General features: G+C 43.5%; 1 protein-coding gene across 1 annotated transcript in view; it reads right to left on the bottom strand.

Moving 5' to 3' along the window:
- Nucleotides 1-18,503, bottom strand: part of EYA4 (EYA transcriptional coactivator and phosphatase 4) — a 3,122,134-nt gene that overhangs the window by 448,558 nt on the left and 2,655,073 nt on the right. The window lies entirely within an intron of this gene.

Genomic DNA, 18,503 nt, shown 5'->3' with positions numbered 1-18,503 from the left:
TATCGGGCGCTAGAATCCGCCACATAACACAAGCACTCGGGTCACTCCACAGCAAGTACAAATATGACACAGTCATTGTCCATGCTGGTGTGAACGACCTGAGACGTACCTCCCTGGACTACATGAAAAGAGACATAGAGGAGCTCTCTGATTATGTAGCCCAGGCAGTTATGACCCTGACCCTGAGCAGTATCCTTCCTTCACCAAGAATGATGCCACAACATAGAGACAAGATGATCAGCTTTAACAACTGGCTTAATTTCTGGTGTCATTCAAAGGGGATCCAGTGTCTGTCTGCCTGGGATGACATGCTTGACAAGCCACGCTGCTTCGCAAGGGACGGCTTGCACCTGTCACCCTGGGATTCGGATATTGGCTAAGGCTCTTGCCACCCCCATAGTGCCTTTTTTAGGCAAGGCTCAAATTCTAAACCTACCACCCTAGAAAACAAAAATGGGAAGAAACTAAGGGTAATGCTGCTCAATGCCAGAAGTCTAAATCTCAAAATGCACACACTCGAGGCCCTTCTCAGTATGGAGAACATCAATGTCTGTGCTGTAACTGAAACCTGGTTCAAGGCTCCTGAGAGCACCCCGGTACTATCAGGTTTTACCTCATATCATGCGTTCCGGCCCCAAAACCCGGACCACACCACAAAAGGAGGGGGTGTATCCATATTCATCAAGGATACCCACACCTCCAGGTTGGTGGCAACGCACGAAGCATCGGAAACCATCCAGGTGCAATTAACCATAAGCAAAACTGCTCAATAATTTGTAGCATGCTACAGGCCACCCTCTCAAACTCAGGAACCCCACACAGCCTTCCTGAAGACACTGGAGGGTATAAATGTATCTCCAAGCACCATTATATTGGGTGACTTCAACTACCTGAATATAGACTGGGAACATTACTCAAGCCATTACTCAAGCCCCAACTTTTTAGCCCAAAGGTTCCTGGAGTTCATAAATTCAAATTCCATGGAACAACTAGTCACCGTTCCCACAAGAGGAGAAAATATACTAGATCTCATCATCACAAACATGGGGACAAAATGCTCCACACCGGAAGTATATCCCTCATTGGTGAGATCAGATCATAAACTAATCTCACTGGAAATCCACATCCCGCCCCCACCCCAAACAAAAAAGACCACAGTGAAGAACTTCTCTAAAGCAAACTTCACACTACTCAAGACTGGTGTGGTATCCTTCAAGGCCCCCGAGCCAGTGGAAACCACAACCCAAGCTGCGGAAGCCCTTACAAATGCCTTCTACGAATACCTCCAGGACTGCATGGATCAGGCAATCCCTAATAAAACCAAGACTCTTTCCACCAAGGGCAAGCGTCCAGTCTGGTGGACCCCAGCCATAAACAAACTTTACAATAAGAGGAGAAAACTGTTACATGATAGAGCAAAATCCATAAAAGAGAAGACACCCTTGATCATTATTAGTAAAAAAATACGAGCACTCATAAAATCATCCAAGGCCAACTTTGAGAGAAAAATTGCCATAGATTCAAAAGACAATCATAAGGCCTTCTTCAGCTATGTTAGAAACCTGGGTGGAATCTCCCAGATATGCTCAGAATTAGTCCAAAATGATACAAAAATCACTGAACCCACAGACATTGCCAACATACTGGCAGACAGGTTCAGTGCAAACTTCACCCCGCTCTCCCCCCCAAAAGGAGAGATAACTATCCCAGCAGAGTGTAGCCTCCCAGACATCTCAAATGCGCAGGTAAAAGCTGCTCTCTCTCTAAAGCTAAAAACACAGCATCAATGGGACCGGTTGGTGTCCCCAGCTGTGTGCTACACGAACTCAATGAGGAACTAAACCCGCACATAAGGCAGCTGTTTAATCTTAGCCTTACCACAGGATACGTGCCCAAGGAGTGGCGTACGGCAACTGTGGTCCCACTCCACAAAGGCGGTGCCTCTACGGACCCTGGTAATTACCGCCCCATAAGCTTAACAAGCCTGGTCTGCAAAGCTATGGAGAGGATCATAATGGAACTCATAAACAAAGACATAGGGGACTTGCAGACATTGGACCTGACCCAGTTTGGCTTTGTCAAGGGCAGATCATGCCTTTTGAACTTGGTCGACTTCTTCGATACAGTCACCAAGGCCATTGATGAGGGAAAGGCAGTCCATACAGCCTACCTTGACCTTGCAAAGCTTTCACACAATACCCCACTCAGGTATTATAGAGAAACTTACCAGCTTAAATGTAAACCCATATGTCACAAGATGGGTTGCAAACTGGCTAAAGGACAGAACCCACAGGGTTAGAGTTGCTGGCACCATGTCAGACTCCAAGCCGGTCACAAGTGGTGTCCCACAGGGCTCAGTCCTTGGCCCGCTGTTGTTCGGCATCTACTTCTCAGAAGTACAGGCAAACATAGGAGGACTATGGCTGACAAAGTTTGCAGATGACTGCAAACTGGGCGCCATAGTGGAAAGTACATCGGACACAGATATCCTTCAGAGGGGTCTCATGGAAACTGATAGCTGATGCCAGAGCCATGGCCTGAAGTTAAATGCCAAAAAATGTATAGTCATACCCTTCGGGAAAAACAAGGTAACCCCAAGCTACCATATAGGTGGCAATCCACTAAGCACAGAAGAGGTTATCAGGGACCTGGGGACCCAGGTTGACAGTGGCCTTTCTTTTGACACTCACATTGCTAAAGTGGTTAGAAAGACCTTCTACATTGCCTACCTGATCATGAAGGGATTCACATCCAGATCAAGTGAGGTCATTGTTCCCCCGTACTCTTCACTTATCAGACCAATGATCGAGTACAATGCCCCATTCGGGATGTATCTCATCCGACACCTGCAGCAATTGGAAAGACCCCAAAAGTTCCTCACCAAAAGGATAAAGGGATTCCAAAATCTGTCATATGCTGCCAGACTGAAGAAACTCCAGCTCTATTCAGTCGCATACCATCTGCTCAGAGGTGACCTGTGCCTGACATACAAGGCCATGTCCAACCCGGAATTAATGGACATGCTCCATCTCAAAAAATCCAAATCTACCAGATCCACTAGAGCAAGCGACTTAAACCTTAGCACGGATATAAATAAGACATGCTGGAGGGATAGATTTGTCACTCAGAGACTCCCTATGCTGTGGAATAAAATCCTGGTCCATGTGAGGCAGAGCACCTCACTGGCTCTGTTCAAGAGAAATCTTGACCGGTGGATGGGAGATCATAGGTTTACCCCGGGAATCATCTCTGTGTCACTGCTGGACAGAGGCACAACAAACTAATGGGCACAATATTTTTTAACATAAGGGGTGGCGTAAGCCACAAAACTTTGGGCTAGGCTTATAAATGCCTTAGGGCAGATAGCCTAGTATAAACCTATGAACCTATGAAATGAAACGTGGAACTCAATGCAACTGATTGTATGCAGTAACAGGAAACACAGTAGACAGAAAAGCAATGCTAGCATTTAAAGTAGATGATCATCCTATACCAGAGGTACAATAGAAAACTTTTTCTTCAATATAAGTAGCAGGATGATCTGGAATGTTTTACAAGGGCCTTTGAATCGGTGTGTATTTAGTACCAAGTTGACCACGGGCAGTGAGTGAGGTTTTATCTCCCTTAAAACAATGAATACTGTTTCTAAACTTAATGATGTTGACTGTTTAAATTATGCCAAAGTTAAGGAATTTTTGCTTGCTTGTTTCTAATTAACACCACAGCTCTACAGGAAGAAATTTACACAACATAGGAAAAAGGTAGATGAAAGTATGACCGAGTACATTGAAGAAATTATCACAGATGGATAAGAGGATGCAAGGTCACATACAGCTGAATTGCTTTCAAATCATTTGGTCAGGTCTGAGAACATGAATATTTGAAAGTGCAGAAATATAACACTACTGAAGAAATAGGAAGGAAAGAAGACATTTACCTAGCTAGCAGATTGCCACTGCATGGGAGGGCAGTAGGACAGTACTGTACATGGTTAAAGAGGAACTAAAAGGGGAAAGCAAAAACCATCCCAGCAGGTTCCATAGGACATGGAGGAAGCCACAGGTTTAGGTAAGCACCCAGGTTTTGGAGTTAGATGTGTCAAATGTAATAAATGAGTCACATACAGTCTCACTTGTCTACTCAGGCAGGTGGAACATCAAAGGCCTCAGAAAGCAGTAAGCAAGAGTAGCAGTATGACAGTGGCAGGCTGTTTAGAGACAACAAGATGTACTAAACTATCACAGAAGTCTGTATCATATCCTTGCAAAAGAGAAGGAGGCCATTGCCAAAAGGAACATGGCCTCAGACCTAAACACAGTCAAATCTGCAGTGGTCATACTGGAGCACTACTTGTCCAGGCAGTCCACTCCAGTTAGGACCTTAGGTGGGAAAACTTATCAGGTACATTTGGCCAGAGTCCACCTGGAATGGAAAATGGGAAAGGTAGCAATGGGGCTGTCTGAGGACATCCCTGATGATGTCCTAATAGGGAATGACTTTGACAGTATAGGAACTTGTGTGCATGTTGTTACATGCAGCCAGGCATGGAGTCAATTACATGGAGAAGACAGTATGAGGACAGAGATGCAGCCCACACCTTCACCTGGAGCTGGGGAACTTGTGTGCATGTTGTTACATGCAGCCAGGCATGGAGTCAATTACATGGAGAAGACAGTATGAGGACAGAGATGCAGCCCACACCTTCACCTGGAGCTGGGGAAAGCTGGTCAGCAGTAGTAACATGTGATAGAAGCCACAGCAGAGAAAAGTACTGGGCTTCCCTCAAAAGATGATACTTTAAGCGATGAGTAGCCATCCAGATCTTGAGGAAACACTGACAGATGGTACCAGAATCCCTTTGTGAAAAGGATATAGGGAGGGTTAGTAAGGAGGAGTTTAGGCAGGCTCAGCTGTCAGACCCCACTTTACAGGACATGATGGAGGTAGCCAAGGAGGCTCCAGTTACTCAAGGGCAGAGTGACCCCATATACTAGGGCAAAGTATTGTTGTACAGGCAATATACCCCTAAAGAAGGTCTACAGGAAGAAGTAATGCTGCAATTGGTGGTATCCAGGACCTACTGATTGTCACTTCTGGTTATAGTCCATGATATTCCATTTGTAGGGCAAATGGCATAATATGTATTAAAAGACAAATTATGCAAACATGTTACTGGCCTGGGATTACACAGGAAGTAACAAGATACTGCAGAACCTGTGAGCAGTACCAGAAGGTTGGCAAGTCTTTGGACAGAGCCAAAGCTACTTTGATGTCTTTGCTTGTTACTAAGGAACTGTTTCAAATGGTAGCTAAGTATATTGCAAGACCTCTGAATATCTCAAGTTCCACAGATAAGAAATATATGTTAGTTGAATGAACAAAAAAATAAATATATATTAGCAGTTGTGGTTTATACTACCAGGTGCACAGAATTGGTGGTTCCATCTTCCACTGAAGCAGAGAAGGTAGCGGATGCTTTGGTGGACATTTTCAGCAAGGTAGGCTTCCTAGGGAAATACTGACAAATGGAGGTGCCAACTTTATATTCAACCTGCTAAAACGTATATGGAAGCACTGATGGGTAAATTAACTACAGACTACCCCCTGTATTGACAGACAAATGGGAAGGTGGAAACGTTTAACCCTGCACTGAAGATTATGTTCTGGGCATTTGCAGACCATTTCAACAGGGAATGGGTCAACTACCTGCCTTGTCTATTCTTTGCGTACATGAACGTATCTAATGTAATCTATGGGTTTTTCATCCTTTGAGTTTCTGTATGGTCATAAGGTGAGCGTACCCTGTATTTAATTTGTGATGATTGGGAGACTGAGTGTAATTTCTACAAGGAGGCTGTTGAGAAGTATGCCTTAAACCTTAGGACTAGACTGAGGGAGCTCAAAGAGGATTGCACAAAAGCACCTAGCCCAAGTGCAACAGGAGCAAAATATAAGGAAGCGAGCACCAGAGAGAATTTTATAGGGCAATATGTGATAGCATTTATTTCTGTGTAGCTAGGGGTGGGGGTGGGTGAAAGAGTTAAAGTGATACCTACAAAATGATAAAGTTGCCAGACAGGAAGCTAAAGCACAAACTCTACCATGTTAACATGATAAAGCCTATCATGACAGAGAAACCCAGTACATAGTATCTGCAGTCAGTTTCAGAAGCCTGAGGGGATCTGGAGGTACACACCTTCTGTGGATTAGTGGTCCTCTCCCCACAACTAACTCCTAGCCAGTTTCAGAAAATCCAAGCAGTATTATAAGAATTTGGGGATGTTTACTGGTAAGCCAATGTATACCCACCTGGTAGGCAAAGAAACTCAAGCTTCTGCTAATAATAATGCCAAAAGGTTATCTGCAAAAGGTATAAGGGAATGTAGCAAAAGAGTGTCCCCACATCTCAAGCTTTGCTTCTTGAGGAATGCCTCCAGAAAACTTGCTTGAGGTTCTTAAGGGAGAAGAATTATGAGGCAGAGGTAATGCCAAGCTAAAAGAAAAGCAATTGTAGGGTACAGTAATGGGCTAAAGGAAATGTTCATAGGTTTACACTAGGCTAATTACCACTGGGGTCTTTACAAGTCTAGCTGTGCAACCCAAACCAGTTTTGTCCCAGAGTTCCTTGGATACCTATATAGTGGGGTATGTTAGTAAGGAGGTAGCTAAGGGTTATGTGTGTGTGTATGTGGGGGGGGGGGGGAGTAAATTATTTGGGGATTCATTTGTTTACTTTTAACCTCTATCCATCATGGAGACATGGATGCCAAGCTGGGGGTGAATTTGAGATTTCCCATCCAGTGATCAAGGTTTCTTTTGAACAGGGTCCGGGATGAACTCTGCTTCACATAGATGGCAAGCTTATTCCATACAGCAGGAATCCTTTGCAACACATATGGTCTCTCCATCAGGTTCTGTTTTTCTTGCAGACAAAGTTCAGGTCCTTGAAATGAGTGTTTCTGGTGTTGTTTTTCTTGCAGATGTGCAGAGCTGGATATGAGAATGCCTTATATGCTAGGCATAGATTGTCTCTTGGTAATGTGTAGGAGACTGAGTATGGAGATAGGACCTTAAGGCAATCTATGTAGAGCAGGGTAGCCATACCTTGGATTCCCCTGGAGAGGAACCTTTGAGATCATGTTGCAAGTGCCTGGCTAAGTAAACGCCAAAGGAGGTACTGTACTCAAAGATAGGGCTGAGAAGAGTGGTACTATTACTCCCTTGGACCTGGATGCCATACCCTTACTTATTAGTTGGGCAACATAGAATGATGTTCTTACTATTTTGGCTACATGATGGTCGAATGCCAGATTATTGCCTACATTTGTTACCAGATCCCTAACTATTGGGTTGATTCTTAGGGGTGTTTTTTCAATAAAGCAATTAGCTTAGATAGATGCTTTCCCTGAGGGCACCATAATGCATTTCTTTGCATTGAGTTTTAATCCACTGCTTTCACACCAGTCATTTGTTTGTGAGTTAGACCCTCTTGTAGAATGTTGGTGTCATGGGGGAATCTATGATGGCTCTCAGTTCACAGTCAATTGCAAACCTGGTCAGCCACAGGCCTTTGACATTAGCCTTGATTTCTGGGAAGCAGATGCCAAACAAGAATGGGCCCAACACAGAACCCTGGGATACTCCACTGGCGACTGGTCTTTTGGTGGAGGTGGTCTTGCTGATCATGACTTCTCGGTTCCTATCTGTGAGCCAACTGACAATCTGGCAAGTTATATAAGGATTTATGCCTAGTTCTGAGAGTTTGTCAACAATACCTGAGTTGGGTATTGTATCAAATCCCTTGGGCAGGTCAAGGTAGGCAGTCTGGGCAATTTCCTTCTTATCAATAGCCATTGGGACCCTCTCAAAGAAGTCTAACAGGTTAAGTAGGCAAAACCTTCCCTTAACAAAGCCAAACTAGGATGGGTCTGGTGTCTGTAGGTTGCCAGTGTCCTTGATGATCATTGATGTGATGATGTGAGGTGGTGTCAGCTGTGCCAGGAAGAACAGGGCAGTGCATGTGTAACATATGCCAGCATAGCTAGCTGGAGGTTTGCAAAGAATTATGTCATTTGAATATTAAACTGATTTGTAAAGTTGTTTGTGTTAAAATATGTATCAGCAGTGGGTCTTGCTGGACAGAAAAGAAATGTACATGTATGTCAGACTGTATTGTTGTAACTGAGGAAATGTATATATTTTAACAGAGGACACTGGAAGGGCAGGGGTTAAGCTCACCCCCGCTAACCTTAAGAAAAATAGCCTGAAATTAAATGACTTGGTTTAAGCCAAAAAGATTTGATCTCACAGGTCTGAATGCAGCCAGAGACACAATGTCTACACTGGGTTGCCACAGAATAGCCTGTTAGGAAGGGCAAAAGTGTTGAAATTATTTACAGTTTCCAGATGCTGTAATACACCTTAGCTAAAGTTCTGTGTGTGCATTGTGACACACCAGTGCCAGATTCTGGCTCAGTTTCTTGTTAGGCGGTAGTGTGGGAACTGCATTGTCAGGTGACCAGATGTGATGTCATTCTGTAGCCAGCACTGAAATTGCATTTGAATACTAGTGAGAGATCTGAGGTGTGCAATTTGTTTTTGGACCTGACAAAAGACACACATTCACTTTTCATCTTGCCTTGTTTTAGTAAGTAACTAGGGGACAGTAATCCTTCAGTCAGTAAGAAAAACATAGTGAGATTAGCTATATGTAGTTTTTTCTGTATCAGTCTAAGTCTTTCCATCTGTGTTGTTTTTTTATATTTCCTGTGATTGAAATTCTGGTGTTTATTGCAAATAGATATTCAGTATTTTCATGTTTTTTTTTTATTAATTATTATTAAATATATATAAACTCTTGACTGAGGCTGGTCTTTTAGAAACCATTTAACATTTGAGAGTACTTGCATTTATTTATTGGCGCTATGGCTCCACATTTCTGAAAGTCTTGCTGCTTTGTCAAACACTACCATTTGTATAAGTATTAATTTTAATAAGTGTACTTGGGTACCCTGGTAAGAGCCTTACAGTAGCTGGCTTCAGGTATTCTGGTGGCAGCAGACCTACTTTATAGTCTGGGTGGATGTGGCAGAGCGGGTAAGCTGTGCCAACCTTTCCCAGGTGAGTGCATGTGTATGAAAATCAAATCTCAAAGAGTGTGTGTGACAGCAACTTTGAACAGGAACACTGAGAGCATTGATTGCATAGAGAGTTTGGTGGAGGACTTGGTCTGGAACACCCACCTAAGGACTCAGATCTATAGTGGTCAGTAGGGAGTCTTATTTGGGGGCAGGAGAGAAAGCCCAGCTCCAGGACTGGAGTGGGCATTTTGTGTTTGCTCTTATGGGAAATTGTACTTGGTGCAGAGAGCTACATCTGAAAATACTGTGTGTGTCTATTTTTATCACCATGAACATTCCCCACCAGTGTCAGTGGTGAGGAATGAAGCTTCTTGATCACTGGCCCAGAGGAGGGATGTCACATATTGGTGGCAGTGGTGAGATTGAGGCTCCTTGATCACTGGCCCAGTGGAGGGATGTTACAATTTCTATGATAATTTGTTCCATGACTGTGTATTAGACTTGTCAGACTGATGGGTCTGTAGTTCCTGCTGTCAGATGATAACTTTTATGAAGAGGGATGACCATTGCAGTCCTCCATTCACCTTGCACATAACCTGTTTTGAGGCTAAAGTGGAAGAGTGCCTCAAGTGCTCCTACTACATCATGTTTTATGTTATTCAGGAAGCAGCTGAGGATATTGTCAGGGTCCATTTAAGCAGTGTGTTTGGCCTTACCAACCACTTCCAGGACCTCCTCCCTGTTAACAGCTGGGGGAATATGCTATAAGGAATTTCAGAGGAGATAGTGGAGGGGAGTGAGGGTGAAGTTAGAGCTAAATTTATGAGTCAGTAGATTTGCTATGCCACCATGGTCAATGAAGGTTGTGCCATTTACCACCAGTTCTACACACTGCTGAGTATTACCTTTAAGATTCATGAAATAGCTGAGGAAGGCCTTGTGATTGTCCTTAGCCTGGGAGGCTATCCTGACCTTGTAAATGGCCTTCCTGGACTTTAATAGGCCTCTTAATTTCTTATTTAGTTGAATCTGACAGATCTTGTATCTATGAGAGCTGTGCTTTCTGAATATGACCACAACTTTGTTTTCTTTTGTTATACAGCTTGTCAAGGTAAGGATTCCACCAATGTGTTTTTTTTATGTTAGATCCTGGCTTACTTCTGGTAGGTGCGGCAGCCTAAATGTAGCCATTTACACATTGATACAGTGTTTCTGTAAATAATACTTCACATGTAGCTGTACTCTCAGGGTTTGGGGGAGCTGTGAATTTTGACAAACTGTCGCTCAATAGGATGTAGTTTGCTTTAGTGTAGTTCTTAACTGTTATGAGTTTAGTTGGGTTTTCAGGGTTCAATTTTATTTTGAAGGAGACAGCTATGTGGTCCAACTTCACCGATGAGGACGTGACATGGGGTAATGCTCTCTGCTCCCATGTTGGTGAGTACTAGATCCAATATGTTTGATCCAATATGGTTAAAGAGTGTACTATATGGCCCAGGGTATTTGTATTGATGAAGTCCAAGAAATTATGTGCCTGTGAGTTAGTGTACGTTTCCCAGTCTACAGATGGGTAGTTAAAGTCTCCCATGAATAATGGAGTTGGTTTGATGACAGACACTTCTAGCAGGTCTAGGTAAGAGTTGTGAGCTTTGCTGGTCATAAGAGAGTGCCCTGTAGCTGGCCAGTACATGGTAGAAAACCTTGTCTGTGGAGGCATGCACATGGATGAACTCCAGGGCATCATCCTGTTTAATCAGCCTTGAGTTGTGTTTTATGTATTGTATGTATACTGCTAACAGATTGAGACACCATCACATTTAGCCCCTGTTTGTGCTGTGATTGGTCTTAATGTGTGGAAGGCACTGTAGCATTCTACTGCCAGAGTACTTTCTGTGACTTTAAACCAGTCTCAGTAACAGCAGAGATGTCAACAAGAGGAGAGCTTGTAGCATGTGGAGTTCATTATTTTGGCTCCCAACATTGTGCATTAAGGTTGCTTTGAGGGTTTTTTTTTTGCTATGTTGATCATTTTGTCATATTTACATTGCATAAAAAGGTTGTAAGAGGTTAGATAGAACTTTGGCCAATATCTGATAGCCCAGGGGGGACAGCTGCAGGTCTTCCTTGGAAAAGCAAAGTGGTTTATTAACTATGTTCAACCATGTTGATAGATAATGCATTCCCATGGAGTGAAATGAGGTAGAATGCTACTAAATGCAAGGCACTATGTGTCTGGGACACATATTCAGAGAGATCCATAATGTTTCTTTTTATATAGTCTAGTCAGCTATGCCTCAGGTCATTTACACTCACATGAACTATGATAGAATCCTATCGGTACCTGTGGTGTAGTGACCTGAGTGCATGTGTAATATTGCCTCCTAGCTCCAGACAGGCAACTAACCATTATCTTCTCTTTGTCTATCCTGGTGAGAGGAGTATGTGTGCACCATACAATAGAATCCCCTATGAAAATAGGGGTCTATATTAGAACACTGAATGCTTAATAGTTCAAATCACTAAAGGTTGACCTTTAATGATCGAACTATTAAAACATTGAATGTTCCTAAAAAATAATAAAAAAAAAAAAAGAAATACTAAAGGGTGCAGGCAGGGGGCCCACACCCCCCACTACTTAAATATACCAACTCCGTGACTGCACTATATTGGAGTAAATGGAAATCTCCCCTTACGGAGATTTCCGTTTACACGTTCAATATTCTGAACATTCGCTACTGTTGTGTCGACAATATCAGATTCGATATTGTTGGCTTTAGACAATATAATATAGACCCACAAAGAGTACTAGGTAAAGTGTTTGCTTGCATTATGTGCTTTGTACTTGGGAGATCATTCGGTATAGGCTTATGTGCAGTGTTAGGTGTTGCTTTTGGTGTATTCTTTATTGATTGCTGAGGGCAGGTGTTGCAATTTTATGGCAGGAGGTTGTTGAGGTTTGCAGAGGTTTCTTTTAAATGCCTCAATATAAGATCTCTGTTTGTTGTGAGCAGAATGTGTGAAGGATGCAGTGCGTGTATTTTTGACAATTTTGCTTGTAAAAGGGAGATTTTTGCCTCCAAGGAAGTTATGCACATACATCTCTCGCATACTGTGTTAGTTTCATTAAGGATTAAAAGGTTGTCTGCATACATGAAACAATTGCTACATTGTCTCAGGATACATACATCTTTCAACCTGACCAAAGAGACATTAGAAAAATTGCAAATCCATGTTGTCAGAACCTGTATTACGGTTGGGCTATTATGGTTTAGGGTATTGGCTTTACGGGGGTCATCATAGTGGTGTCCAGGGTGAAGGCTAAATGTTAGATAGTGCCACAATTTTAGTGTTGTATGACCCTAACTGCCCTAAGCTAAGACAAAAAAAAGCCTTTTATGGCTTAAAATCCTAAGAACTGGCTTTATAGGTTTGCTGCTATACAGAGTACTGCTAATCACCACCAAGAGTTGAACAGCTCCATGAAAATGCACCTAATTTATACCAAACAAAAAAGACTGAAAACTAACTCCGTGCCCTCTGGCCAATAAATGACTACACTTTAAGCTCCCTGGCATGCCTCCCAACTCAGTGAGATAAGTTAAACACCTTCTACCACAAGATAAATTATCCTGGAACTTCTTAATGTAAAAGCATGGCAAAAGTAGCTGTCAAGTGCAGCTTACCACCCATCTAAGTCCCCCAAAAGCCCTCTGGTTGATGAATCAATCTTACTTTAAGCCTCTCTCTCTGTACGTCTCTAAATTGGACTGACCAGGCAATTTTACTACTGCCACTCTGTAGTTCATGTAGAACACAGCCAGGGATATTGTCAGGTCCCATAGATGCTGTATTCCTGGCTTTGGACGGTGCTGTTTAAAACAGCAGTAATACTGGCTGTCTGGCAATCTACTGGCATTGTGATTGGTCCTTTTGGGGGGGGGGGTAAAGTTAGCACTGAATATGTTGGCCAGTATATTGGCAATGTACATGAACTGCAGAGTGAACTGGCACCTCACCTGTGTGCCCTGTTCAATCACAGCCTCACCTCAGGCTTTGTCCCTACTAAATGGTGCACTGCTACAGTCATCCCTTTCCGCAAAGGAGGAGCAACTACAGACACTGGTAACTATTGCCCCATTAGCCTGATGAGTCTGATATGCAAAGTTATGGAACACATCATCATCATGGACCTAATAAACAAGGATACAGGGAATATCCAAACTCTGGATCCCACACAGTTTGGTTTTGAGAAGAGTAGATCATGACTGCTCAACTTGGTCAACTTCTTTGAGTCAGTCACCAGAGCTGTGGATGAAAGCAAGGTGGTTCATACAGCCTACCTTGATCTGGCCAAGACCTTTGATACCATTCCCCACTCAGGAATTATAAAAAAACTCACTAAGCTAGACATCAACCCCTATATCACTAGGTGGGTTGCATGCTGGCTCACAGGTAGAACCCACAATGTGAAAGTAGCTGACTCCAAGTCAGACTGCCGACCAGTCACGAATGGAGTCCCACAGGGTTCAGTCCTGGGTCCTTTCCTGTTTGGTATCTACTTCTCTGAAGTCCAGGCCAAGAGAAAGGTACTCTGGCTGACAAAGTTCACAGATGATTGCAAGTTGAGAGCTATTATTAACTCCACAAGTGATGATATCCTACAGAAAGGCCTCACTGAGACCAACTACTGATGTCAGAACCATGGCCTTAAGCTCAATGCCAAAAAATGTGTCGTCATCCCCTTTGGGAAAAAAAACAGTTCCCATAGATTACCACATCGATGGTAGTCCACTGAACACAAAAGACATTATAAAAGATCTGGGAACACAGGTTGACAGCAACCTCTCTTTTGACCACCACATTGCCACTGTGGTCAGAAAGTCCTTTTATGTGGCACATCTCATTACTAAGGGTTTTGCATCCAGGAAGAAAGATGTAATTGTCTCCCTCTACTCTTCCCTCATTAGGCCAATCATTGAGTACAATGTCCCATTTGGCATGTACCTCACTAAACACCTGCAACAACTGGAAAGGCTGCAAAAGTACCTCACAAAATCCTAGGCCTTAAACATTTGTCCTATATGGACAGACTAAAAAAACTCCAACTATTCTCTGTCTCATATCGCCTACTTAGAGGCAATCTCTGCTTGGCTTACAAAGCCATGTCTGATCCAGCTCTGTTAGAAATGCTACATTTGAAGAAATCCTAATCCCTCCACACCACATGCTCCAGAGGGATCAACCTCTATTACCACAATCAACAGATTATGCTGGAGGGACAGGTTCATAACCCAGAGACTGCCTATACTATGGAATAGACTTCCTATACATGTCAAGCAGAGCAGCTCATTGGCCCTCTTGAAGAGAAATCTTGACGAGTGGATAGAAAATTCACCCCAAGGATCACTCCAGTGGCTTTTCTCAATAAAGGCACTGGGAACTAAAATTCACCCCAAGGATCACTCCAGTGGCTTTACTCAACAGAGGCAGTGGGAACTAAAGTCGGTGGCACAATGCCAAGGTAATCCTATGGGCTAGGCTTGTAAAGGCTCCAGAGCCATTAGCCTAGTACACACCGATGAACCTATGAGTGTGGTATAAAACAAGGATGTTCTGCAAGCAGTATGATCTTTGCTATAATCATGAAAAAAGTAGTAATGGAAATTAATAAAATAAAATGTCAAGTAAGAGAGGATACAGAATGATGGAGGAGATACAGTTACCAAAAGTGTACATTTAAGATGATGATATTGTAGTAATAGAAAAAATAAAGTCTGGATGGAAAATAATTAATGAAAAATTGAGTACATGGTTGAAGAAAATTGGTTTAAGCATGAATAAAGAGAAAAGCAGGAACATGATGAAAAGAGTATAGATGTTTTAGGAATAGTATTTGGAAGGACAGACTACAGACATGAACAATGTGATAAAATTATTAAAGGAATCAAAGACATGATCGCATTCTGGAAGTCATATAGTTTTTCATACAAAAAGAAAGCACATTTAATAAACACCATAATAATAGGTAAAACAGTTTATATTGCAAATGTTTATATGATGCCAAAGAAATATGAAATAAATTATGCAGACAATTTTTTTCATTTATTTGGGGGTCAAGACTGAACCCGGTTAAGAGGGGAATTTTGTATATAAAAAATGATGAACAAGAGGGATTGGGGCTGATAAATTTGATTATGCATGCAGTCTCTTTAAGTATGTATAAAGCACTAAAAGGAATAGTGAAAAATAATAAAGATTTGACAGAAACTTTTAGTTATGTACTTACCATAACTTTAGATGTTTGGGATCCATCTCGCCTACATTCTGTACTGATGGGCTCGGAGCCGATCCTTGGCTCCGACTCGGCACGCTATGCTATAGAGCGAAGCCTCTTATTGGCTGAGCTATTCTCTATCCCAGGATGCACCACCACTACTTCCCCAGATCTTGTTTGTCCGCACTCATGCACACACACATAACTGTTTATATAACATTGCCAGATGTTTCAAGATGAAACAATAGAACTCAGACCGTCCGATCTCTTCTGATCTCCAAGGCAGGGGGAAGGAGGGTGGGTCATTAGGAATGTAGGCGAGATGGATCCCAAACATCTAAAGTTATGGTAAGTACATAACTAAAAGATGTTATGTGATCCTATCTCGCCTACATTCTGTACTGATGGGACAGCGTCCCTAGCACCTAATTCCTGGGTGGCTCACTGGAAAACACTCCTGAGAACTGTGGAACCAAATGAAGCTCGCCCCCGAGATGCCACATCCAATTTGTAGTGGGAAATGAAGGTGTGCGGGGAAGACCATGTAGCCGCAGCACAAATGTCACTAATGGCAAGCTTAGAATGGAATGCTATTGAAGTAGCCATAGCTCTTGTAGAGTGAGCTTTGACAGAGGTTGTAAGCTCTTTATTAGAAGAGGAATAAGCCTGACTAATACAGTCCCTGATCCATTTGGCAATAGTGACCTTTGTGACGGCTTTGCCCAATTTATTATCTGAAAAGGACACAAACAATTGATCTGTTTTCTGTGTTTGTTGGGTCCTGTCTAAATAAAAACGCAATTGCCTGTGAACATCCAATGTGTGGAAGATGTATTCCGCTTTGTTTGAGTACTTTGGGAAGAAAACTGGGAGTTCTAATGACTGTTGCAGGCAAAAACTGGAACAAACTTTAGGGACAAAAGATGGATTAGGCCTGAGGGATACTCTATCTTTGTGAAAAACCAGGTACGGTGGTTTGACAGATAGAGCTTAAAGCTCTGAAACCCTTCTGGCAGAAGTAATCGCGACCAGAAAGGCAGTTTTCCAAGAAAGAAGTTTCAAATCACAGGTTGCTGCCGGTTCGAAAGGGGAGGAGGTTAAGGCACGTAGTACCACATCGAGATCCCACAGAGGAGCAGGATGAGAAATCGGGAGGTCCTAAAAGCGCAGCACCTTTCATGAAGGTTTTACACAATCTGTTGCTCATTAAAGGTGGGTTTATGGATTCATGAAAATTGGAAATAGCTGCCAATTGGACCTTGATGGTAGAGACTGAAGAACCTTGATTGAATAGGGAAGTTAGAAATTTCAGGACTTCTGACACCGGAACAGAGATGGGATCCAGACCCCGGAGTTGAGCCCAAATAGCAAATCTCTTCCATTTGCTAGTATACAATTTCTTAGTGGCAGACTTGTGGGCAGAGGATAAGATACGTATAACTTCCGGGTCTAAAGTATGATTCCTGACTATAGTCGGAAGAGGAGGAGCCAAGCTGTTAACTTCAAAGTGTGAAGGGACTGATGGAGTTGTCCCGACTGATGAATTAATAGGTCTGGGATCTGATCCAGGAACCATGGTCCATCCAGTGCATATTTCCGAAGATAGGAGAACCATACTTGACGAGGCCAGTAAGGGGCAACTAAAATCATTTTGCTCCCCAAGTGAGACGCCTTTTGGATCACTTTGGGAAGGAGGGGAGCTGGAGGGAAGGCGTATAGCAAGCCGGTGGGCCAAGGATGGACTAATGCGTCCATAGGACTCTCCCCTGGAGCTGGAGTGAGAGAGAAGAACTTTCTGCACTTCGCGTTCAGCGGGGTTGCGAAAAGGTCGCAAAAAGGAGTTCCCCATCTGCTGAAGATCTGAGTTGTCACTGCATCGTTCAGAGACCACTCGTGAGGAGAGAGAATAGTTCTGCTTAGTCTGTCGGCTATCACGTTGGACTTCCCAGGGATATAAGTCGCTACCAGAAAACGTCTGGTCACCACTGCCCATTCCCAAACTCTCATGGCCTCTCTGCAAAGGGGGTAGGATCTGGTCCCTCCCTGCTTGTTCAGATACCAGACTACTGACATGTTGTTGGAGTGAATGGCAATTACGCCCTGAGGGAGGTAATCGTGGAGGGCTTGTACAGACAGAAACACCGCCCTCATTTCTAGAATGTTGATATGAAGGAGACTCTCGTCGGAATGCCAATTGCCTTGGACTGACCTGACCAGGTAATGCCCCCCCCCCCACCCCGTCTGGGAGGCGTCCGTAGTCAATGTGGCTATAGGAGGAGGTGGAACAAAGGTTCGTCCCTGATCCAGATTGGAGGGCACCAGCCACCAGCGAAGGTCCCGTTTGCAGGTTTCCATGATCCGTATGAGGTGACTGAGAGGGAGATCCTGAAAGGACCACTGTGTCGATAGGAGCCACTGGAGAATTCTCATATGCAATCTTGCTAAGGGGACTAGGAGAACAGTGGCCGACATAGAGCCTAATAGTTGCAGGACCATCCTGGCTGGAGCTTTGGATCTGAGAAGCAAGGCTCGGACTTGAGCCTGTATAGTCTGTATCCTTTCTGTAGGAAGATAGACCCGCATTTGGTTTGAGTCTATCTCTACTCCGATGAACCTTATGAGCTGAGATGGCAGCAACACAGACTTTGGCCAATTGAAGGTGATTCCAAGGGAAGTGCCTAGTGATATGGTGGCTTGTAGGTTCTGCAATAGTAGACACCTGGAGGTGGCAGTTAGGAGCCAGTCGTCCAGATACGGAAACACCTGAAATTCTAAACTCCTCAGGTGAGCAGTCACGACCGCCAAACATTTGGTGAACACCCTGGGGGCTGTGGTGAGACCAAAGGGCAGTGCGCAGAACTGAAAATGACTGTCTCCCAGGCTGAAGCGCAAATGTCTCCTGGCCGCCTGATCTATCAGGATGTGATAATATGCGTCCTTGAGATCTATGGAGCACATCCAAACACCTTTCTCCAGCAGTGGGAGAATGGACTGTAAGGTGACCATTCGGAACTTAGACTTTTTGACTGATCGATTTAGGATGCTGAGATCCAAAATGGGCCTCAAGTCCCCGGTCTTTTTTGGCACCAAAAAGAATCTTGAGTAAGTCCCTAATCCGATCTGGTCTGCGGGGACCAGTTGGATGACTC

This window comes from Protopterus annectens, chromosome 1.part1 (genome assembly GCF_019279795.1).
Source record: "Protopterus annectens isolate FY-2018-M chromosome 1.part1, PAN1.0, whole genome shotgun sequence".
NCBI lineage: Eukaryota > Metazoa > Chordata > Ceratodontiformes > Protopteridae > Protopterus > Protopterus annectens.
Note: the sequence above shows the minus strand (reverse complement) of the source record. Positions and strands in the feature narration are given on the sequence as shown.